This window comes from Oncorhynchus gorbuscha, linkage group LG15 (assembly GCF_021184085.1).
Source record: "Oncorhynchus gorbuscha isolate QuinsamMale2020 ecotype Even-year linkage group LG15, OgorEven_v1.0, whole genome shotgun sequence".
Classification (NCBI taxonomy): domain Eukaryota; kingdom Metazoa; phylum Chordata; class Actinopteri; order Salmoniformes; family Salmonidae; genus Oncorhynchus; species Oncorhynchus gorbuscha.
The window spans coordinates 14,211,648-14,236,869 of NC_060187.1; the positions used below are offsets into that span (position 1 = coordinate 14,211,648).

The 25,222-nt window shown below is 43.4% G+C and overlaps 1 protein-coding gene across 2 annotated transcripts in view; it reads left to right on the forward strand.

The window, feature by feature from the left end:
• Positions 1-25,222, forward strand: part of LOC123996644 (low-density lipoprotein receptor-related protein 8-like) — a 405,748-nt gene that overhangs the window by 198,313 nt on the left and 182,213 nt on the right. The gene's annotated exons all lie outside the window — the stretch shown is intronic.

Genomic DNA, 25,222 nt, shown 5'->3' on the forward strand with positions numbered 1-25,222 from the left:
CACTCAGTAAGTTCTTACACTCAGTAAGTTTCATACACTCAGTAAGTTTCTACACTCAGTAAGTTTCTTACACTCAGTAAGTTTCTTACACTCAGTAAGTTTCATACACTCAGTAAGTTTCTTACACTCAGTAAGTTTCATACACTCAGTAAGTTTCATACACTCAGTAAGTTTCATACACTCAGTAAGTTTCTTACACTCAGTAAGTTTCATACACTCAGTAAGTTTCATACACTCAGTAAGTTTCATACACTCAGTAAGTTTCATACACTCAGTAAGTTTCTTACACTCAGTAAGTTTCATACACTCAGTAAGTTTCTTACACTCAGTAAGTTTCATACACTCAGTAAGTTTCATACACTCAGTAAGTTTCATACACTCAGTAAGTTTCATACACTCAGTAAGTTTCATACACTCAGTAAGTTTCTTACACTCAGTAAGTTTCATACACTCAGTAAGTTTCATTACACTCAGTAAGTTTCAGTAAGTTTCATACACTCAGTAAGTTTCATACACTCAGTAAGTTTCTTACACTCAGTAAGTTTCATACACTCAGTAAGTTTCATACACACTCAGTAAGTTTCATACACTCAGTAAGTTTCTTACACTCAGTAAGTTTCATACACTCAGTAAGTTTCTTACACTCAGTAAGTTTCTTACACTCAGTAAGTTTCATACACTCAGTAAGTTTCATACACTCAGTAAGTTTCATACACTCAGTAAGTTTCTTACACTCAGTAAGTTTCTTACACTCAGTCAGTTTCTACACTCAGTCATACACTCAGTAAGTTTCATACACTCAGTAAGTTTCTTACACTCAGTAAGTTTCACACTCAGTAAGTTTCATACACTCAGTAAGTTTCATACACTCAGTAAGTTTCATACACTCAGTAAGTTTCATACACTCAGTAAGTTTCATACACTCAGTAAGTTTCTTACACTCAGTAAGTTTCATACACTCAGTAAGTTTCATACACTCAGTAAGTTTCATACACTCAGTAAGTTTCATACACTCAGTAAGTTTCATACACTCAGTAAGTTTCACACTCAGTAAGTTTCATACACTCAGTAAGTTTCATACACTCAGTAAGTTTCTTACACTCAGTAAGTTTCATACACTCAGTAAGTTTCATACACTCAGTAAGTTTCATACACTCAGTAAGTTTCATACACTCAGTAAGTTTCTTACACTCAGTAAGTTTCATACACTCAGTAAGTTTCATACACTCAGTAAGTTTCATACACTCAGTAAGTTTCATACACTCAGTAAGTTTCTTACACTCAGTAAGTTTCATACACTCAGTAAGTTTCATACACTCAGTAAGTTTCTTACACTCAGTAAGTTTCATACACTCAGTAAGTTTCATACACTCAGTAAGTTTCTTACACTCAGTAAGTTTCATACACTCAGTAAGTTTCACTCAGTACACTCAGTAAGTTTCACTCAGTACACTCAGTAAGTTTCATACACTCAGTAAGTTTCTTACACTCACACTCAGTAAGTTTCATACACTCAGTAAGTTTCATACACTCAGTAAGTTTCTTACACTCAGTAAGTTTCTTACACTCTCTTACACTCAGTAAGCTTCATACACTCAGTAAGTTTCATACACTCAGTAAGTTTCTTACACTCTCTTACACTCAGTAAGTTTCTTACACTCAGTAAGTTTCATACACTCAGTAAGTTTCTTACACTCTCTTACACTCAGTAAGTTTCATACACTCAGTAAGTTTCATACATTCAGTAAGTTTCTTACACTCAGTAAGTTTATTACACTCAGTAAGTTTCATACACTCAGTAAGTTTCTTACACTCAGTAAGTTTCTTACACTCAGTAAGTTTCTTACACTCTCTTACACTCAGTAAGTCTCTTACACTCAGTAAGTTTCTTACACTCTCTTACACTCAGTAAGTTTCTTACACTCTCTTACACTCAGTAAGTCTCTTACACTCAGTAAGTTTCTTACACTCTCTTACACTCAGTAAGTTTCTTACACTCTCTTACACTCAGTAAGTTTCTTACACTCAGTAAGTTTCATACACTCAGTAAGTTTCTTACACTCAGTAAGTTTCATACACTCAGTAAGTTTCATACACTCAGTAAGTTTCATACACTCAGTAAGTTTCATACACTCAGTAAGTTTCATACACTCAGTAAGTTTCTTACACTCTCTTACACTCAGTACGTTTCTTACACTCAGTAAGTTTCTTACACTCAGTAAGTTTCATACACTCAGTAAGTTTCTTACACTCAGTAAGTTTCATAGTAAGTTTCACTCAGTAAGTTTCATACACTCAGTAAGTTTCATACACTCAGTAAGTTTCATACACTCAGTAAGTTTCATACACTCAGTAAGTTTCATACACTCAGTAAGTTTCTTACACTCAGTAACTCAGTTTCTTATACACTCAGTAAGTTTCTTACACTCAGTAAGTTTCATACACTCAGTAAGTTTCATACACTCAGTAAGTTTCATACACTCACTCACTCAGTAAGTTTCATACACTCAGTAAGTTTCATACACTCAGTAAGTTTCTTACACTCACTACACTCAGTAAGTTTCTTACACTCAGTAAGTTTCATACACTCAGTAAGTTTCATACACTCAGTAAGTTTCATACACTCAGTAAGTTTCTTACACTCAGTAAGTTTCATACACTCAGTAAGTTTCATACACTCAGTAAGTTTCATACACTCAGTAAGTTTCATACACTCAGTAAGTTTCATACACTCAGTAAGTTTCATACACTCAGTAAGTTTCATACACTCAGTAAGTTTCATACACTCAGTAAGTTTCATACACTCAGTAAGTTTCATACACTCTCTTACACTAGGATTGTGTTGGAACAAAATAACACAATAAGCATTGAAGACATATCAATGCCACACACCTGCTCGCCTCACACACACATTCTCAGACACATGCTCACACACACATTCTGAGACACATGCTCACACACATGCCAGACTCACAGCTTGACATTCAACAGAACATTGCCTCCAGCTCAGAGGTGAATGAGGAAGCTGCGGGTTGGAAAACCTTAACCAGCCAGCCAGAGCAGTGAGCCTGAACTGCATTGTGGGCAACTGTTCATCCCCATCTCATCTGAGCCGCTGCACCTGTAATTCTTTGTTTCTAAAAATGAAGGTGTTTCCTTTTCTTACCTCTGTCATTCCTCTTACTCACTTAGTAGCCTTAGGGCTGTGTGTGTGTGTGTGTGCGCGCGTGCGTGTGCGCGTGTTTGTGTGTGCGTGTGTTTGTGCGTGTGCGTGTGCGTGCGTGTGTGTGTGTGTGTACCCGCATGGGTGTGTGGAGAGAGATGGCACATCACAGCAGTGCTTTGCGGTGCTGATTGGAGTCTTGTCTCTGACCTAGAATGATAACTTTCCTTGGGGTTGTTCCAGGTGCAAACACACAGATATATACACACAGATATATACACACAGATATATACACACACATATATACACACAGATATATACACACAGATATACACACACACATATATACACACGGAAACCATGCCCACCTCCATCAATCAGAACAAACCATGTCTACACACACACACACACACACACACACACACACACACACACACACACACACACACACACACACACACACACACACACACACACACACACACACACACACACACACACACACACACACACACACACACACACACACACACACACACACACACACACACACACACACACACACACACACACACAGACCACTGACCCCGTACCTCTTCTGCACCCCTGTCACAGTAAGACAGACCTGAGGTCACCTCTACACCCTGTAATGGCATTCCACAGTGTTCCGCGCTACGCTCCCTTCCTGCTGATTAATTACCAAGGATTCACGGCGGGCTGTGCCCCATTTTTCATAATTACCTCTGGCATATGATCCGTGTACCGGGGCTCTATACTTGGGCAGTGCAGGGAGGCATTTTTGCACGCCTCTATGTATGACTTTTTAATGCAGTAGTTATGACTTAGCCATTGATCAAGCCATCCATGGGCATGACTGTACGGAGACGGCCGTGAGATGACAGCAATTTCTTTATAGCCATAACTCACCTGCTCCTACCAAGGGGTGACGGCAATATGCTAGACTCTATCGTAGGAGAATCATAGAGCTGTTATAAACTCATATAGTCTCATGTGTCTATAAAACAATCATAGTCAAGGAACTGTCAACTGTGTGAGAAAGACATTCAGGAATGAATTACGGCCTATAGGGAGTGTGTCAGTGGCCTGGCATGGGCCTTCATATCCTCAAAACGTTGTACCATTGAGAGCATCTTGACTGGCTGCATCACCAATTGGTATGGCAACTGCTTGGCACTCGACCGCAAGGTACTATAGAGGGTTGTGCGTACAGCCCAGTACATCACAAATCATAGACTTATTCTTTCTGCTACTGCACGGCAAGCAGTACCGATGCCTGGAACCAACACTATGTACAGTATAGTGTTCTCTGCTTGCTGGTTAAAATGACAACACAACAAGGCAGATGTCTCCTCTTGTCTCTCCCCTTGTCTCTCCTCTTGTCTCTCCTCTTGTCTCTCCTCTTGTTTCTTCTCGTCTCTCCTCTTTTCTCTCCTCTTGTTTCTTCTCTTGTCTCTCCCCTTGTCTCTCCTCTTGTCTCTCCTCTTGTCTCTCCCCTTGCCTCTCCTCTTGTCTCTCCTCTTGTTTCTTCTCGTCTCTCCTCTTTTCTCTCCTCTTGTTTCTTCTCTTGTCTCTCCTCTTTTCTCTCCTCGTCTCTCCTCTTGTCTCTCCTCTTGTCTCTCCTCTTGTCTTTCATATTGCTCCTTCCTACAGCACTGTAGGTAAAGGATAACTACTGTATGGGTCTGGTCCGCCAACAGAACAGCAGTTGCAAGCAATTTTCAGTAGCAATCTGAAGGAAAGAGCAGGGCTGGAAATTGTGGAGTGTGTCGAGATGTGAAAATGAGAGACCTTGGGCTGCCGTTTAGGGGAGGACATTGTGTGCGTGCGTGTGTGTGTGTGTGTGTGTGTGTGTGTGTGTGTGTGTGTGTGTGTGTGTGTGTGTGTGTGTGTGTGTGTGTGTGTGTGTGTGTGTGTGTGTGTGTGTGTGTGTGTGTGTGTGTGTGTGTGTGTGTGTGTGTGTGTGTGTGTGTGTGTGTGTGCGTGCGTGTCTGTGTCTGTCTGTGTGTGTGTGTGTGTGTGTGTGTGTGTATTTGTGATGGTGGGTTACAGTCTCACCTAGGGATGTGACAAATGTAAAAATGTTTTCAATGTTTAAACTGTCATTTAAAAAATAATTTAAACGTTTTATAAAACGTCTTAAAATTACGTGAATTTACAATCCATATATGGTAACCTTAACCACACTGCTAACCTTATGCCTAACCTTTACCTTAAATGTACTTCTTTTAATTTTTTTATAAAAAAATAAATAAAAAATTCTCCCAATATAGGCAATTTTGACTTAATGGCTGTGGTAACTAGTGGAAACCCTACCAGACAGCACTCATCTTACTGCTCTCCCCAACCATTTGGGGCGGCAGGATAGCCTAGTGGTTAGAGCGTTGGACTAGTAACCGAAAGTTCATATCCCCGAGCTGACAAGGTACAAATATGTCGTTCTGCCCCTGAACAGGCAGTTACTGTTCCTAGGCCGTCATTGAAAATAAGAATTTGTTCTTAACTGACTTAGTTAGTTAGTTAAATAAAGATTTTTAAAAATGTAAAAATTCAGTAACAATGGTATTAATGGCGTTTTAGGTTCTCTGTTGTGTGCCTCTCCTCCATGTTCTCAGTTGTCAGTATGCCCCGCTTCTCATCAATGTGATGGCTTTTTGCAGTGATGTATGTGTTCATAGACGTCCAGCAATCTGTTATTATGGTGTTTGTAAGAGCTTGCGCTTTGTACTTGCAGATCAATCATTGTTCAATCTCTCCATCAGGGTCGTCACGGTTGCCATTGGGGTATTGAAGCTGACATCTTCTACCATTGACAATGGCTGCATATCAATCGCAATCATTTCTGTAATCAGCGCTGCGATTTTCTCACTGTCCCTTATAGCAGTGCTGCCAACAACGGGTCTCAGTGTGCCTCTCTTTCAGCATGGAACCCGTACTGCCTCTGTGGCTCAAATCGCTCGCAAAGTTTGCATTTCATCACCTCTCATTTCACTTCTCAAAGTATTGCCACACAGCACTCCGCTGCTGTCACTTCCTTGTCACACTCTCTGGCATTTTTCCAACTGTTGTTAATGACGATGACATGTGGAGCACTTTATATCCATGTCAAATCATTTGAAAGAAGCATATCTCTTCCTACTTACAGAATTGTTGCGTTAGGTATTTGTTTAATTTACATTTTTACCTTTATGATGATGATCAGGACCTAAAAAAGGTTTTTGGTTGGGAATTTTCCTAAATGTTGACAATCTTAAATTCATTTAAACGTTTAAAGGTCACACCGCTGCCAGTGTGTATTGGGTCAGCCACTGTCCAGGCCCAGAGACACCTCTAAAAGATAGAAGCCAGCAAGAGGCAGAGAAGACAACACACAGACACTATGCTGGACAGGTATAACCCTGGGCCCCAGAGTGGTGCAGTGGTCTAAGGCACTGCATCTTAGTGCAAGAGATGTCATTACAGTACTACATCTGGCTGTGATTGGGAGTCCCATAGGGCAGTGCACACATGGCCCAGTGTTGTCTGGGTTTGGCCGGGGTAGGCTTTCATTGTAAAATAAGACATTCTTAACTGATTTGCCTAGTTGACTGATTTGCCTAGTTGACTGATTTGCCGAGTTAAATTTACTTCTTTTTTTTAAAGCTGAGGAAAGGGGTTTGTTTGGGTAACAAGCGCAACACTGCACAGCAAGCAATGTGTCTGTGTGTGAGCATGGCTTCCTGCCTGTGTGCATGGTGTGTGTGCGTGCCTGCGTACCTCAGGGCTCTGATGAAAGGTTACATACAGTTGAAGTCGGAAGTTTACATACACCTTAGCCAAATATATTTAAACTCAGTTTTTCACAATTCCTGACATTTAATCCTTGTAAAAATTCCCTGTCTTAGGTCAGTTAGGATCACCACATTATTTTAAGAATGTGAAATGTCAGAATAATAGTAGAGAGAATTATTTATTTCAGCTTTTATTTCTTTCATCACATTCCCAGTGGTTCAGAAGTTTACATACACTCAATTAGTATTTGGTAGCATTGCCTTTAAATTGTTTAACTTTAGAGGTCTACCAATTATGATTTTTCAATGCCGATTATGATTATTGGAGGACCAAAAAAAGGCCGATACCGATTAATTATTTGTAATAATGACAATTACAACAATACTGAGAAGGCTCAGAGGACCAATATGCGGCGTGGTAAGTGTCCATGGTTTTTTTAATACGAAAATGTACACATGAACAACTGAATACAAAAACAATAAACGTGGAATGAACGAAACCCAAAACAGTACCGTGTGGTGGAAAAACACAGATACGGAAACAAACACCCACAAACACACAGTGAAACCCAGGCTACCTAAGTATGATTCTCAATCAGAGACAACTAATGACACCTGCCTCTGATTGAGAACCATACTAGGCCGAAACATAGAAATCTCCAAATCATAGAAAAACAAACATAGACTGCCCACCCCAACTCACACCCTGACCATACTAAATAAATACAAAACAAAGGAAATAAAGGTTTGAACGTGACAATAAAAAAGCTAACGTTTCAGTTCCTTGCTCAGAACATGAGAACATATGAAAGCTGGTGGTTCCTTTTAATATGAGACTTCAGTATTACAAGGTAAGAGGTTTTAGGTTGTAGTTAATATAGTATTTATAGAACTATTTCTCTCTATACCGTTTGTATTTCATATACCTTTGACTATTGGATGTTCTTATAGGCACTTTAGTATTGCCAGTGTAACATTTTAACTTCTGTCCCTCTCCTCGCCCCTACCTGGGCTCGAACCAGGAACACATCGACAACAGCCACACTCGAAGCAGCGTTACCCATCACTCCACAAAAGCCACAGCCCTTGCAGAGCAAGGGGAAAAACTACTCCAAGTCTCAAAGCGAGTGACGTTTGAAACGCTACCTAGCTAGCCATTTCACATTGGTTACACCAGCCTCATCTCGGGAGTTGATAGGCTTGAAGTCAAAAATAGCTCTGTGCTTGCGAAGAGCTGCTGGCAAAATGCACGAAAGTGCTGTTTGAATGAATACTTATGAGCCTGCTGCTGCCTACCACCGCTCAGTCAGACTGCTCTATCAAATAATAGACTTAATTATAACATAACACACAGAAATACGAGCCTTTGGTCAATAATATGGTAGAATCCGGAAACTATCATTTCGAAAACAAAACGTTTATTATTTCAGTGAAATACGGAACCGTTCAGTATTTTATCTAACGGGTGGCATCCCTAAATCTAAATATTCTTGTTACATTGCACAACCTTCAATGTTATGTCATAATTACGTCAAATTCTGGCAAATTAGTTCGCAATGAGCCAGGCTGCCCAAACGGTTGCATATACCCTGACTCTGCGTGCAAGAAAAGTGACACAATTTCACCTGGTTAATATTGCCTGCTAACCTGGATTTCTTTTAGCTAAATATGCAGGTTATTTACACAGGTTACTTCTGTGTATTGATTTTAAGTAAGGCATTGGTGTTTATGGTTAGGTACACATTGGAGCAGCGATACGCACCGCATCGATTATATGCAACGCAGGACACGGTAGATAAACTAGTAATATCATCAACCATGTGTAGTTATAACTAGTGATTATGATTGATTGATTGTTTTTTATAAGATACATGTAATGCTAGCTAGCAACTTACCTTGGCTTCGACTGCATTCGCGTAACAGGCAGGCTCCTGGTGGAGTGCAATAAGAGGCAGGTAGTTAGAGCATTGGACTAGTTAACTGTAAGGTTGCAAGACTGGTTCGCCCGAGCTGACAAGGTGAAAATCTGTCGTTCTGCCCCTGAACAAGGCAGTTAACTCACCGTTCCTAGGCCGTCATTGAAAATAAGAATGTGTTCTTAACTGACTTGCCTAGTTAAAACTTCTTGACGCTACCCATCCCGTTAGCGGGATAATTTTCATCAACAACTGCAGAATTGCAGAGCGCCACATTCAAATAATATTACTAAACATATTTATATTCATGAAATCACAAGTGCAATATAGCAAAACACAGTTGAGCTTTTTGTTAATCCACCTGTCGTGTCAGATTTTGAAAATATGCTTTACAGCAAAAGCAATCCAAGCATTTGTGTAAGTTTATCGATCACTAGACAAAACATTATGAACACCTAGCATCAAGTAGCTTGGTCATGAAAATCAGAAAAGCAATAAAATTAATTGCTTACCTTTGATGATCTTCGGATGTTTTCACTCACCAGACTCCCAGTTACACAATAAATGTTCCTTTTGTTCCATAAAGATTATTTCATATCCAAAATACCTCCGTTTGTTTGGAGCGTTATGTTCAGAAATCCACAGGCTCGAGTGGTTACGACAACGCAGACGAAAATTCCAAATGGTATCCGTAATGTCCACAGAAACATATCAAACGTTTTTTATAATCAATCCTCAGGTTGTTTTTAAAATATGTAATCGATAATATATCAACCGCGACTGTCGTTTTCAGTAGGAGAGGGAGAGATAATGGCTGCCCAAGCTCTGTTGTGCAAAACTCATGCGAACACCTGACGCGATGTTATCTTTGTTACGGTAAATGAGTGAAGAGGTGTGGAGTCAGGCGCAGAGAGCAAAAGATGTGGGAAAAACAACACGCTTTAATGTCCCGGAAACATAACATGTACAAAAGTGGAAACACAAATGAACAGAAATATAAACGGACAGCGTGAAACCCAAATGCCAACAAAAATACACTAAAACAACAAAACAGACGAACAAGCCCGCACGAAACAGAAGCGGGCTGAACAGACTATATATAACCCTATCCTAACAACCAAACTAGAAACAGGTGCTACCAATTAGACAAAACTAAACGAACACAGAACAACGGATCGGCGATAGCTAGTAGACCGGCGACGACGACCGCCGAGCGCCACCCGAACAAGAAGGGGAGTCACCTTCGGTAATATTCGTGATAATCTTTCTCGCTATGTCTAAAGACTGTTGACACATTAAGGAAGCGATAGGAAAAGGAATCTGGTTGATATCCCTTTAAATGGAGCGAAGGCAGGCTATGGAACATGGAGCCACTTCCTGGTTTGATTTTCCTCAGGTTTTCACCTGCAATATCAGTTATCTTATACTCACAGACAATATTTTGACAGTTTTGGAAACTTTAGAGTGTTTTCTATCCTAATCTGTCAATTATATACATATTCTAGCATATGGGCCTGAGAAATAGGCCATTTACTTTGGGAACGTTATTTTTCCAAACATAAGAATAGTACCCCCTAGCGTAAAGATGTTAAATAAAGGTATATATATATATATATATATATATATATATATATATATATATAAAATCCGATTGTTATGAAAACTTGAAATCGGCTCAAATTAATCGGCCATTCCGATTATTCGGTCGACCTCTATTTAACTTCAACCGTTTCGGGTAGCCTTCCACAAGCTTCCCAAAATAAGTTGGGTGAATTTTGGCCCATTCCTCCCGACACATGCTTTTTCAGTTCTGCCCACACATTTTGGGATTGAGGTCAGGGCTTTGTGATGGCCACTCCAATACCTCGACTTTGTTGTCTTTAAGCCATTTTCCCACAACTTTTGAAGTGTGCTTGTGGTCATTGTCCATTTGGACGACCCATTTGCGACCAAGCTTTAACTACCTGACTGATGTCTTGAAATGTTCTTTCAATATATCCACATCATTTTCCCCTCTTATGATACCATCTATTTTGTGAAGTGCACCAGTCCCTCTTGCAGCAAAGCACCCCCACAACATGATGCTGCCACCCCCGTGCTTCACGGTTGGGATGGTGTTCTTCGGCTTGCAAACCTTCCCTTTTTTCCTCCAAACATAACGATGGTCATTATGGCCAAACAGTTCTATTTTTGTTTCATCAGACCAGAGGACATTTCTCCAAAAAGTCAGATCTTTGTCCCCATGTACAGTTGCAAACCGTAGTCTGGCTTTTTTTATGGTGGTTTTGGAGCAGTGGCTTCTTCCTTGCTGAGCAGCTTTTCATGTTATCTTGATTTATAGGACTCATTTTAATGTGGATATATATACTTTTGTACCTGTTTCTTCCAGCATCTTCACAAGGTTCTTTGCTGTTGTTCTGGGATTGATTTGCACTTTTCGCACCAAAGTATGTTCATCTCTAGGAGACAGAACGCGTCTCTTTCCTGAGCGGTATGAAGACTGCGTGGTCCCATGGTGTTTATACTATTGTGGTACCTTCAGGCATTTGGAACTTGCTCCCAAGGATGAACCAGACTTGTCGAGGTCTACAATTTTTTCTCTGAGGTTTTGCCTGATTTCTTTGGATTTCCCATGATGTCAAGCAAAGAGGCACTGAGTTTGAAGGTAGGCCTTGAAATACATCCACAGGTATACCTCCAATGGACTCAAATGATGTCAATTAGCCTATCAGAAGCTTCTAAAGCCATGAGATAATTTTCTGGAATTTTCCAAGCTGTTTAAAGACACAGTCAACTATGTGTATGTAAACTTCTGACCCACTGGAATTGTGATACAGTGAATTATAGGTGAAATAATCTGTCTTGTAAACAATTGTTTAAAACATGTATTGTGTCATACACAAAGTAGATGTCCTAACTGACTTGCCAAAACTATAGTTTGTTAACAAGACATTTGTAGAGTGGTTGAAAAACAAGTTTTAATGACTCCAACCTAAGTGTATGTAAACTTCCCACTTCAACTGTATGTCATGTTGGAGATGTGAGGGTTGTGTGTCGGAGAGTGGAGGTCCACATAGGGTGGTCTTTTAAAGGCTACAGATGGTGAGGAGCTGCTCAACTCCTGGAAACACACACACATGCTGACTTTGCTGAGAATGAGGATGATTTGCAGCAATCAAGACTTTGTATGGACCTCAGTCCCCATATTAAAATAGTGTTGACTCTAGAACCCCATTGGAGAAGCATATCCAGTCACTGAAAGGCAGTGATGTGGTCGACTCCAGCATATCATCTGCCCCAATTCCCCAAAGCTCAATCAATAGTTTACAGGGGTTCTCAAAATTGGAGAAATCAGACTAATAAAATAATTTATATTCTTCCAGTTTTCTGAATCCACACAGCCTTACCTCCGACACAACAACAGAAATGAAAAGCCTTTTGATCTCATTTGATTTTTCAATTCCACATTGTCACTTCAATTTTACATTATTTTTAAAGATGAAATTCAAAGCATTATCAAAGAGATATTCATATAATCTGGTGCTTGACTGTGGTTGGGCTGGGCCAAGGACTAGTGTGTTGATGGACAACAGGCAGGGCAGAGCAGAAGTATGTAAAGCATTAAAAGGAAGGTGATTCTGTGAGTCATTTCATCTGATTACTGGACTTCTCGTTAAGACTCGTTATATTTAATCAAGGTCGAGTCACCGGGAGTTGTGTGTGTGTGTGTGTAAATGCTTGTGTTTGTGTGCAAGTTTGCTCATCCCTGCTCAAGCTGCAATTCTCTTCCTCTGCTGCTCCTCCTTCTCCTCCCTCGTTCACTCTCTCAGCTTTGATTAGTTTGAAATGAACGTTACACTTTCACTCCCCTTGTCCACCCTCCAATCCGGCCGCCTGCCCGAGCCTGTGTGCCCCCTTCCCAATGACTCCCAGTCAGTCTAATAATGCATCTGATTGGATTGATTTCCCAGTGAAGGAATCAATGTGTGGCCCCAGAGGCCCCTGGCATCAGATTAAGTAGGGGCCTCTGACAGCGCATGAGTAGCGGACCCTTATTACAAATGTGAAAAAGAAACTAGCCTGGTGAGTGTTTTTAAAGAAACTACTCTTTCAGAGTGAAGAGGTTGAAAGGTGGGTGTTGGAAGGTGGGTGTTGGAAGGTGGGTGTTGGAAGGTGGGTGATGATAGGTGGTGGGTGTTGGAAGGTGGGTGATGATAGGTGGGTGTTGGAAGGTGGGTGTTGATAGGTGGGTGTTGATAGGTGGTGGGTGTTGATAGGTGGGTGTTGATAGGTGGGCGTTGGAAGGTGGGTGTTGGAAGGTGGGTGATGATAGGTGGTGGGTGTTGATAGGTGGGTGTTGTAAGGTGGGTGTTGATAGGTGGGTGTTGATAGGTGGGTGTTGATAGGTGGGTGTTGGAAGGTGGGTGTTGATAGGTGGGTGTTGATAGGTGGTGGGTGTTGATAGGTGAGTGTTGGAAGGTGGGTGTTGATAGGTGGGTGTTGGAAGGTGGGTGTTGGAAGGTGGGTGTTGATAGGTGGGTGTTGATAGGTGGGTGTTGCTAGTTGGGTGGGTGGGTGGATGTGTGTAGTGTTAACCCCTTAAGTGTAATATATGTGAGAGTTGTGAGAGTTGCAGGAAAGTTGTGAGAGCTGGAGGTCTTCACGGATCCAAATTGTTTGACTAGTTCTGAAATGGATCTATGGCTTTTCCACCCGACCCAATATGCATAAATAAGTACAAATTTAACATAGACCCGTTCCGAATGGTCCCAAGGACAGTCAGACCGGTTCCTGTGGAAAAACGTGCCTGTTTGGACCTGTTCAGATCCGAGAGTAGAAAGAGAGAGAGAAAGAAACCTCCGACTGGGTGCTGTCAGCGCCATCAGTTAACAACCATATTGGCCAAATGATCCACAGTTACATATGTTCAGATGAACAAGCACTTGGTTCCTGTGGCGATTTCACCATGTAATTCTTAGTGGGACAAACACAACAAACATGTTTTGTTATCCATGCCAGCGTTTATGCAAAGCCACTACACAACACTAAACAATACATGAATTGCACTATAACGGTGACAAGCGGTGCCCACGAACTGTTAGGGCCGACATAAAGCTGTCCCAACAGCAGAGCTTTCTTTTCAGCACCATGGAGTGAATCCTTACCACCGCTACGCCTGGCTATCAGCTGAGCCTTGTCCGGCAGCCTAATTTACTACCTTTAAAAAACATAGGGCTGACTTTCTTAAGAAAAATTGGTTTCTACTGACAATTGAGATGTACAAACTATGGCATAAGGGAACGATGAGCGGTTAAGAGGCTATCCATGATTTCGATTAAGACATTAATGATTGAGCTATAATGGACATAGTCAATATAACTATTAATTCAGCACTTTTGAAATGTACACTACCGTTCAAAAGTTTGGGGGAACCTTAAAAATGTTCTTGTTTTATTGTCTATATTAGGTTAATATCAAAAGTAGGTCCATTGTTTATACGGAAAATATGAACAAGTTATTATACTGCAGCATTAAATTAAGTTTTGCATCTCACGCTCTTTGGTTTTTCCCTTTCATGGTTTGAGTGCGAGTAGCCCTATAGTAGGCCAGCATTTCTAGTATATTGAGGAAAACACAACATTACAGTTGGGACTTAATTTGGACAAAGAAAATGGCTCAACAAAATGAAATAAAACACTTGTTGCATATTGAAAGAACTGGTTTAAACCTTCACAATAGTGTTGAACAGGCTAGGCATGTTTTGCCGCAATTACCAACAAAGGCGAGTACCTACCGTAGGACTACACAAAAAATGACAGCAATAGGCTAATGATATTTATTTTTTACAAATGGCTTATAACCTATCTTAAACTAAATACTGAGCACAAAATTAAAGAGACAGTTCGAATTTAACCAATAAAAATGTCTTAACAAAATGAAACAAAGCACTTTTTTCATATATAAAGTGCAAGCAATGCAGGTGTAGATGTAGAGACATTGTTGTAAAACTGTCTTGACTTTCTCAAGTAGCATTTATCCTCCATCTTAATCTGCCACACATTCCCTCACTTCTCTCCTCTACCTCTCTGTCTATTCCCTCTCTCTCCAGGGCTCAGAGTGGCTCATTCCCCCACTTCTCTCCTCTACCTCTGTCTATTCCCTCTCTCTCCAGGGCTCAGAGTGGCTCATTCTCACAGCCCTTCAGACACTCTGTCTATTCCCTCTCTCTCCAGGGCTCAGAGTGACTCATTCTCACAGCCCTTCAGACACTCTGTCTATTCCCTCTCTCTCCAGGGCTCAGAGTGGCTCATTCTCACAGCCCTTCAGACACTCTGTCTATTCCCTCTCTCTCCAGGGCTCAGAGTGGCTCATTCTCACAGCCCTTCAGACACTCTGTCTATTCCCTCTCTCTCCAGGGCTCAGAGTGGCTCATTCTCACAGCCCTTCAGACACTCTGTCTATTCCCTCTCTCTCCAGGGCTCAGAGTGGCTCATTCTCACAGCCCTTCAGACACTCTGTCTATTCCCTCTCTCTCCAGGGCTCAGAGTGGCTCATTCTCACAGCCCTTCAGACACTCTGTCTATTCCCTCTCTCTCCAGGGCTCAGAGTGGCTCATTCTCACAGCCCTTCAGACACTCTGTCTATTCCCTCTCTCTCCAGGGCTCAGAGTGGCTCATTCTCACAGCCCTTCAGACACTCTGTCTATTCCCTCTCTCTCCAGGGCTCAGAGTGGCTCATTCTCACAGCCCTTCAGACACTCTATCTATTCCCTCTCTCTCCAGGGCTCAGAGTGGCTCATTCTCACAGCCCTTCAGACACTCTGTCTATTCCCTCTCTCTCCAGGGCTCAGAGTGGCTCATTCTCACAGCCCTTCAGACACTCTGTCTATTCCCTCTCTCTCCAGGGCTCAGAGTGGCTCATTCTCACAGCCCTTCAGACACTCTGTCTATTCCCTCTCTCTCCAGGGCTCAGAGTGGCTCATTCTCACAGCCCTTCAGACACTCTGTCTATTCCCTCTCTCTCCAGGGCTCAGAGTGGCTCATTCTCACAGCCCTTCAGACACTCTGTCTATTCCCTCTCTCTCCAGGGCTCAGAGTGGCTCATTCTCACAGCCCTTCAGACACTCTGTCTATTCCCTCTCTCTCCAGGGCTCAGAGTGGCTCATTCTCACAGCCCTTCAGACACTCTGTCTATTCCCTCTCTCTCCAGGGCTCAGAGTGGCACATTCCCTCACTTCTCTCCTCTACCTCTCTGTCTATCCCCTCTCTATCCAGGGCTCAGAGAGGCTCATTCTCACAGCCCTTCAGACACTGTCAATCCACGTAACATCCTATTATTCCTGCAAAGTAGAACTGGTCCTTCAAGTAGAGTTCATAGACAGCAAAACTGTTTATAGTTGGTTTTGTGAGTTCTACAGCTCCTGTTTGAGGTGATGTGTGTAATCCGTTGTTGTTACAAAGTAATTGAAACCGCCACAGTAATAAACATATTAGAAGTTGTATATCCTGACTGTTCATTTCTGTTGAGATGTTTACTCCCAGTCTTGCTGTTAATACATCTTCATTAGCTGTCCTACCTGTTTACCTGTACTCTGTTGTGGTAACTGTCTCTCTCTCTCTCCCCCCTCACCCTCTCTCTTTCTCCCTTCCTCCCTCCCCCCTCTTTCAGTATTAGTTCACCACCTCATCTGTAGTGCAGCCTATGTTCACTTTGTCTGTTCCATGGAGCCCGAGCCAGAGACGATAAGGGGGGGGTGTATTCTAGTGCGGTGCACGAGTAGTGCTGTAGTTCATTATTCTGAATATGAGGGAAAGGAGGATCCGGGCAGAGCATCTGACTGGATCGGCTTTAATTTCATGCTCCAGGCTGCGGAGCTGCAGGACTATTTCCCATGTGGCCGACGGCCTCCCCGTTCCCTCCTCCCGTAAGCCCCCACCAGAGCCGTACAGCCACTCGGTTTGCCCCCAACTCAGTCCGGGCCTCAGTGCTGGCTGATTGCTCCTTAGCCAAAGTGCTAGTGCTGCGTAGGCGTTTTAATGAGATTGCTATCACAGTTAGCCATAGCTGGCCCCCCTGGCAGCCCAGAGAGAAGAGAAAAGGAGAGAGGAGAAAGATGTAGAGTAAAAGAGAGGGGATGATACATAGAGAAACAGGAGAAGAAGAATAGACGGGAAGAAAAGCGAGAAAAGAGAAGAAAGAGAAGATAAAGATACAAGGGGAGAGAGTTCAGTGTTGGATATCATTTATACGTGCTATAGCTGGAGTGTTTCACTCATTGTCCTTGTCTAACTTTGCCCCTTCTTCTCATATTAACACTGCGAGGCGTGAGAAGAGGAGATCTGACGAGAGGTGAGGAGAGGAGAGGTGAAGAGTTGAGGCGAGGCATGACTTTTTGAGTGTTTCCATGTGTGGTTAACAGAGTGACAAACAGCAAACTGAGGAGATCACTTATGTCTTAATTAACACCCTTTTCTCTCTCTCTCTCTCTCTCTCTGTCTCTCTCTCTCTCTCTGTCTCTCTCTCTCTCTCTTTCTCTCGCTCGCTCTCTCTCTTTCTCTCGCTCTCTTTCTCTCTCTTTCGCTCTCTCTCTCTCTGAGTGCCTGACTTTCCCTCTTAATTCGCCACTTCCTCTGCTGTGATTGGCTGGGTCTGTCGTGCAGCTAGCTAATTTATCATCGCTGTGAACTAGACCTCTGATTGGCTGGATTTGCACACTAATTTGTTGGTGGGATGATTGATGTTACTGCGGGGTCTTATTTTCCTGGTTCTGTTCTACTGGGGTCTGAGGAATGAGGCTTGATTCAGTTTGACTGGCTAAATTGACGAATAGAATAGTTGCAAACGTGCAAACTCCGCCCATCTGGCACTCCGGAGAAAGTTAAAGTATCTGAAAGACTTTGAATAGTATCTGAACCCAGGTCTGACAGAGAGTTTGATGTATGAGGCTGCAGGAAGAAATGGGATCGTGTTCTGCTGCTGTAGACTGAGGGTCAGTGGGCTGCTCTCTATATGGGTCCTTACACACACATACACACACACAAACACACGCACACACACACACACACACACACACACACACACACACACACACACACACACACACACACACACACACACACACACACACACACACACACACACACACACACACACACACACACACACACACACACACACACACACACACACACACACACACACACACACACACTGCTTGCCTCCAGAAGCTTCAGGGAGTCTCGTCTGGGGTCTAGAGTCCACTTTGTGGTGAGTGTGTGCTTGGGCATCGATGTGGTGTGTGTGTTTTGAAACTGTGCTTATAAATAATTCAACAGAGAGTGTTTAATGTCACCTCCAGAAGTTTGTGGAAAACACCTTTCTAAGGCCTCTGTTTACTGAAATACCTCATTCTGATCAGCCCTTCTCATCGTTTAGTTAACATCAACAATTAGCTTATGTGGAAATACAGTATTTATAACTTCAGTAGTAATTCATCAAGCCTTTATACATTACCGTCTGCATCTTATTCCATATGAATTCTCTAACAAGGGGAAAGTTTTGCTTTGTTTTGCTGCTTTTTGTTCTATGTTGCTCTGTCTGTATGCTATGTCTTGCTTGTCCTATGTTGCTATGTCTTGCTTGTTCTATGGTGCTATTGTCTATATTGTAATTGTTTTTAATAACCTGCCCAGGGACTGCGGTTGAAAATTAGCCGGCTGGCTAAAACCGGCACTTTTACTGAAACGTTGATTAATGTGCACTGTCCCTGTAAAAATAAAATAAACTAAACTAAACTAACATCTATAGTCACACAGGATATACGCTGAGTGTACAAAACATTAGGGACACCTTCCTAATATTGAGTTACACCCCCTTTTACCTTCAGAACAGCCTCAATTAAAAACCATTCCACAGGGATGCTGGCCCATGTTGACTACAATGCTTCTCACAGTCGTGTCAAGTTTACTATATTCCTGGCATGAGTAGCAGGGCGCTGAAATGTTGCCCGATTTTTAACAGAATGTTCGAAAAAGTAGAGGGTAGACTGAAGAGGTTAAATCATCCCCCGTTTGGCGAAGTTGGCTGTCTTTGTTAGGAAGAAATAGTCTTCACACAGTTCGCAACGATCCAGGCGGCCCAAACTGCTGCATATACCCTGACTCTGTTACAAAAAAAGTGACACAATTTACCTAGTTAAAAGAAATTCATGTTAGCCGGCAATATTAACTAAATATGCAGGTTTAAAAATATATACTTGTGTATTGATTTTAAGAAAGACATTGATGTTTATGGTTAGTTACACGAATGCGCACTGCATCGATTATATGCAACGCAGGACACGCTAGATAAACTAGTAATATCATGAATGACTAGTTAACTAGTGATTATGATTGATTGATTATTTTTTAGAAGATAAGTTTAATGCTTTAGCAACTTACCTTGGCTTCTTACTGTATTCGCGTAACAGGCAGTCTCCTCTGGAGTGCAATGTAATCAGGTGGTTAGAGCGTTGGACTAGTTAACTGTAAGGTTGCAAGATTGAATCCCTTGAGCTGACAAGGTGAAAATCTGTCGTTCTGCCCCTGAACAAGGCAGTTAACCCACCGTTCCTAGGCAGTCATTGAAAATAAGAATGTGTTCTTAACTGACTTGACTAGTTAAATAAAGGTGTAAAAAAAATAATAATAATTCGGCCAAATCGGTGTCCAAAAATTCAGATTGTAATGAAAACGTGAAATCGGCCTGTCACGCCCTGGTCGAAGTATTTTGTGTTTATCTTCATTTATTTGGTCAGGCCAGGGTGTGACATGGGTTTTTGTATGTGGTGTGTAATTAGTGGGATTGTAGCTTAGTGTTCTAGCTAAGTCTATGGCTGTCTGAAGTGGTTCTCAATCAGAGGCAGGTGTTTATCGTTGTCTCTGATTGGGAACCATATTTAGGCAGCCATATTCTTTGGTTGTGTTGTGGGTGATTGTCCTTAGTGTCCTGATGTCCTTGTTCTGTGTTAGTTGACACAAGTATAGGCTGTTTTCGGTTTTCGTTACGTTTATTGTTTTTGTAGTGTTTTGTATTGATTCGTACATTTACATTTACATTTAAGTCATTTAGCAGACGCTCTTATCCAGAGCGACTTACAAATTGGTGCATTCACCTTATGACATCCAGTGGAACAGCCACTTTACAATAGTGCATCTAAATATTTTAAGGGGGGTGAGAAGGATTACTTTATCCTATCCTAAGTATTCCTTAAAGAGGTGGGGTTTCAGGTGTCTCCGGAAGGTGGTGATTGACTCCGCTGTCCTGGCGTCGTGAGGGAGTTTGTTCCACCATTGGGGAGCCAGAGCAACGAACAGTTTTGACTGGGCTGAGCGGGAACTGTACTTCCTCAGTGGTAGGGAGGCGAGCAGGCCAGAGGTGGATGAACGTGTTACGTTTGTTTGATTAAACATGATTCGCAATCTACACGCTGCATTTTGGTCCGACTCTCCTTCACCACATGAAAACCGTTACAGAATCACCCACTGTAAACGGACCAAGCAGCGTGTCAACAGGCAGGAGCAGCCCAAAGAGGAGATGCGTATTAAGGATTTCTGGACATGGGAGGAAATCCTCGACGGGAGAGGACCCTGGGCTAAACCAGGGGAGTGTAGCCGCCCAAAGGCGGAACAGGTGGAGGCAGCGAGGAGAGCAGAGTCAGCCGGAGAGAAGAGCCGGCGATATGAGGGAACACGGTTGGCAAGGAAGCCTGAGAGTCAGCCCCAAAAGTTTATTGGGGGGAGGCTCAGGGAGAGTGTGGCAGAGTCAGGAGTCAGACCTGAGCCAACTCTCCCTGTTTATCGTGAGGAGCCAAGGAGGAGATCAGAACCAGAGCCGGTGTTGGAGGTGAGCGAAGCAGAGACTGTGAAGGAGTTAATGGGTAAATTGGAAGAGAGAAATGAGGGAGTTGCTGTGTTGGTGCTTTTTGCATGGAATTTCTCCTCTCCTGCGCTACCGGAGTCTCCCACCTGTTCAGCGCAGCTAGAGCCTTCTTCCTCTACAGCGCTGCTGGAGTCTCCTGTCTGTTCAGCGCAGCCAGAGCTGTCAGCCTGCATGGAGCAGTCAGAACTGTCAGCCTGCATAGAGCAGCCAGAGCTGCCAGTCTACATGATCAGCCAGAGCTGTCAGTCTGCAAGGAGCTGCCAGTCTTCAAGGAGCTGCCAGTCTGCAAGGAGCTGCCAGTCTGCAAGGTGCTGCCAGCCTGCATGGAGCAGCCAGAGCTGTTAGTCTGCAAGGAGCTGCCAGTCTGCGAGGAGCTGCCAGTCTGCAAGGAGCTGCCAGTCTGCAAGGTGCTGTCAGTCTGCATGGAGCAGCCAGAGCTGTCAGTCTGCATGAAGCAGCCAGAGATGTCAGTCTGCATGAAGCAGCCAGAGCTGTCAGTCTGCAAGGAGCTGCCAGTCTGCAAGGAGCTGTCAGCCTGCATGGAGCAGCCAGAGCTATCAGTCTGCAAGGAGCTGCCAGTCTGCAAGGAGCTGCCAGTCTGCAAGGTGCTGCCAGCCTGCATGGAGCAGCCAGAGCTGCCAGCCTGCATGGAGCAGTCAGAGCTGTCAGTCTGCATGGAGCAGTCAGAGCTGTCAGTCTGCATGAAGCAGCCAGAGCTGTCAGTCTGCATGAAGCAGCCAGAGCTGCCAGTCTGCAAAGAGCTGTCAGTCTACAAGGAGCTGCCAGTCTGCAAGGATCCGCCAGTCTGCCAGGATCCGCCAGAAGTGCCAGTCAGCCAGGATCCGTCAGAAGTGCAAGTCAGCCAGGATCCGCCAGAAGTGCCAGTCAGCCAGGATCCGCCAGAAGTGCCAGTCAGCCATGATCCGCCAGAAGTGCCAGTCGGCCAGAATCTGCCAGTCGGCCAGGATCCGCCAGTCAGCCAGGATCTGCCAGTCAGCCAGGATTTGCCGGAACCACCAGCCAGCCAGGATCTGGTAGATCCATCAACCTGCCTGAGCTTCCTCTCACTCCTGAGCTTCCTTTCACTCCTGAGCTTCCTTTCACTCCTGAGCTTCCTTTCACTCCTGAGCTTCCCCTCAGTCCCGAGCTTACCCTCAGTCCCGAGCTGCCTCAGTCCCGAGCTGCCCCTCAGTCCCGATCTGCTCCTCAGTCTAGTGGGGTTCTGGGTGAGGACTACTAGGCCATGGCCGGTGGCGAGGGTGGACTATCCAAGGACGCGAGGAGGGACTAAGACAGTGGTTGAGTGGAGTCCACGTCCCGCGCCGGAGCCGCCACCATGGACAGACGCCCACCCGGACCCTCCCTATTGTTTTGAGGTGCGTTCGGGAGTCCGCACCTTAGGGGGGGGGGGGTTCTGTCACGTCCTGGTCGAAGTATTTTGTGTTTATCTTCATTTATTTGGTCAGGCCAGGGTGTGACATGGGTTTTTGTATGTGGTGTGTAATTAGTGGGATTGTAGCTTAGTGGGGTGTTCTTGGTAAGTCTATGGCTGTCTGAAGTGGTTCTCAATCAGAGGCAGGTGTTTATCGTTGTCTCTGATTGGGAACCATATTTAGGCAGCCATATTCTTTGGTTGTGTTGTGGGTGATTGTCCTTAGTGTCCGAATACTTTCGCAAGGCACTTTTCTTCAGCACGGACAGGGAAGATGGTTAAAATTGATGGGAAGATGGATGGAGCCAAATACAGGACCATTCTGGAAGAAAACCTGATGGAGTCTGCAAAAGACCTGAGACTGGGACGGAGATTTGTCTTCCAACAAGACAATGATAAAGCAAAATCTACAATGGAATGGTTCAAAAATAAACATATCCAGGTGTTAGAATGGCCAAGTCAAAGTCCAGACCTGAATCCAATCGAGAATCTTTGGAAAGAACTGAAAACTGCTGTTCACAAATGCTCTCCATCCAACCTCACTGAGCTCGAGCTGTTTTGCAAGGAGGAATGGGAAAAAAATTCAGTCTCTCGATGTGCAAATCTGATAGAGACATATCCCAAGTGACTTACAGCTGTAATCGCAGCAAAAGGTGGCGCTACAAAGTATTAACTTAAGGGGGCTGAATAATTTTGCACGCCCAATTCTTCAGTTTTTGATTTGTTAAAAAAGTTTGAAATATCCAATAAATGTCGTTCCACTTCATGATTGTGTCCCACTTGTTGTTGATTCTTCACAAAAAAATACAGTTTTATATCTTTATGTTTGAAGCCTGAAATGTGGCAAAAGGTCGCAAAGTTCAAGGGGGGCGAATACTTTCGCAAGGCACTATATATTCATACTCAACATAATTGAAGCCATGTTGATCATAAAAAAGGGGAATTCGTTCTATGAAATCCCAATATATGCAGTGTACACCTGTCTTAAAAGATTGCATACTCTAGAAGTGCACTGTGCATCTGGACTGTTTTACAAAGGCAAGGCACCGCTGCAAACGTTAGCCATTAGACATTCTGGTGTGTTAACTGTCCATCTCTCACTTGGCATGGCTGACATTAACCCTGGTGCTCAGACTGAGCCTGTCACACTCTCAGCATCCCTAAATAGACGCCTGCCTGTACCCCACCTTTCCCCTCACTCCCCTCTCCTCATCTCCTCCTTTCCCCCTCCTCTCTCTCCCATTAAGACCACAGTAGGAATTGGTGGAATTTTAATGCCCGGCTTGTCGCCCACTAAACAACCCTTTAAACCGGTTGTTGGAGAAAATGGCAATTTCCTGTGGTGGGTAGGGGGGTGGTGTCACGCTGTATCTCTTCCCCCAGGCACTGACATATCGCCGGTCTACACCCAGCTAATGGCCCCTGTGCTCTGGAGATTTAACACCCCTCTCTCTGCCCTGCACACTGACTGACAGACAGACAGAAAGAGAGAGAGAGAGAGGGAGAAAGAGAGAGACCTTGTTTGTACGCTTTTTAAGTCTTTGCCACAGTGAGGGAACTTTCACTCTGATTGGTTAACTTTTTCTGCCTGTTTTCACTTTCCTCCTTTCCTCTGTCTTTCAGTCTCTGTCTATGTATAATTACCCCTCTCTCTCTCTCTCTCTCTCGCTCTCGCTCTCGCTCTCGCTCTCTTACTCCTTCTCCCTCTCTTTGGCTACTCAGTCTTCAGGGACACGTTAACTGTAGATCAGTTTTTCAATGAAAGCCGCTAATCAACAGTAGCCTTCATTTAAGATGTAATCTAATATTAAAGAAAACTCTCTTCTCTCCCATAAATTGGTTTTCACATTTGAAGTACAGGGGTGGAAGGGTTTGCAGATGACCAGATTAAAGCCTTTGAGTCTGATACCCCCTGTGTGCGTTCCAATTCGTACACTATATAGGGAAAAGGAGCCGTTTGGAACACAGACGTTGTTTCATGCAGTTAGCCCCATAGAAAGGATTTCAGAAGTTGGTGCGTTTGAAATCTCACAGGACAAGGATCAGGACACATTAGTAAATACCAGCCCCCTGCCTGCATATTTTATCCCCGTGTTAATTCAATCTGTGGTCACATGTTGTATAGAAACCAATCAGCTCTCTCTTTTTGTGGCTTTGGATAGTAAGTCATCATGTTGAACTTCAAACATGTTTTCCCTCCTTCCTCACCCCTCTCATATTCTCTCGCTTATACACGGCAGCATCAGAGGAGAGTCTTCTTGAGACTGAGCCAGTAAGATCTTGTCTCGGCTCCTCTCTTCATCGCTCCTCATTACAACGGGTTGGCATGAAGCAGTTAACATGTACACCAAAGTAGCGTACAATGGCTGAGTTCCACCTCTTAAAGCATTTCCTTAATGTGGGGCAACACACGCACACAGACGCACACAAACACACACGCACACACAAACAAGCACACAAACACAAACGAACACAAACACGCACACAAACACACACGCGCACACAAACACACATGAACACACATACACACACACGCACACACACACACACACGCACACACAAACACACACACGCACACACACGAACACACATACACACACACGCACACACACACACAAACACACACACAAACACACACACGCACACAAACACACACACACACGCACACAAACACGCACACATACACACACACACACGCACACAAACACACACGCGCACACACACGCACACACACAAACACACACACAAACACACACACAAACACACGCACACAAACACACACACATGCTCAGTGTAGCTCAGTTGGTAGAGCATGGTGCTCGTAACGCCATGGTAGTGGGTTTGATTCCCGGGACCACACATATCTAAAATGTATGCACGCATGACTTTAAGTTGCTTTGGATAAAAGCATCTGCTAAATGGAATATATTATTATGTTTTGTATCTCACTCATGTGAGATACATCTATATTCATAAAGATAATGTTCGGTGAATTAACCAATCC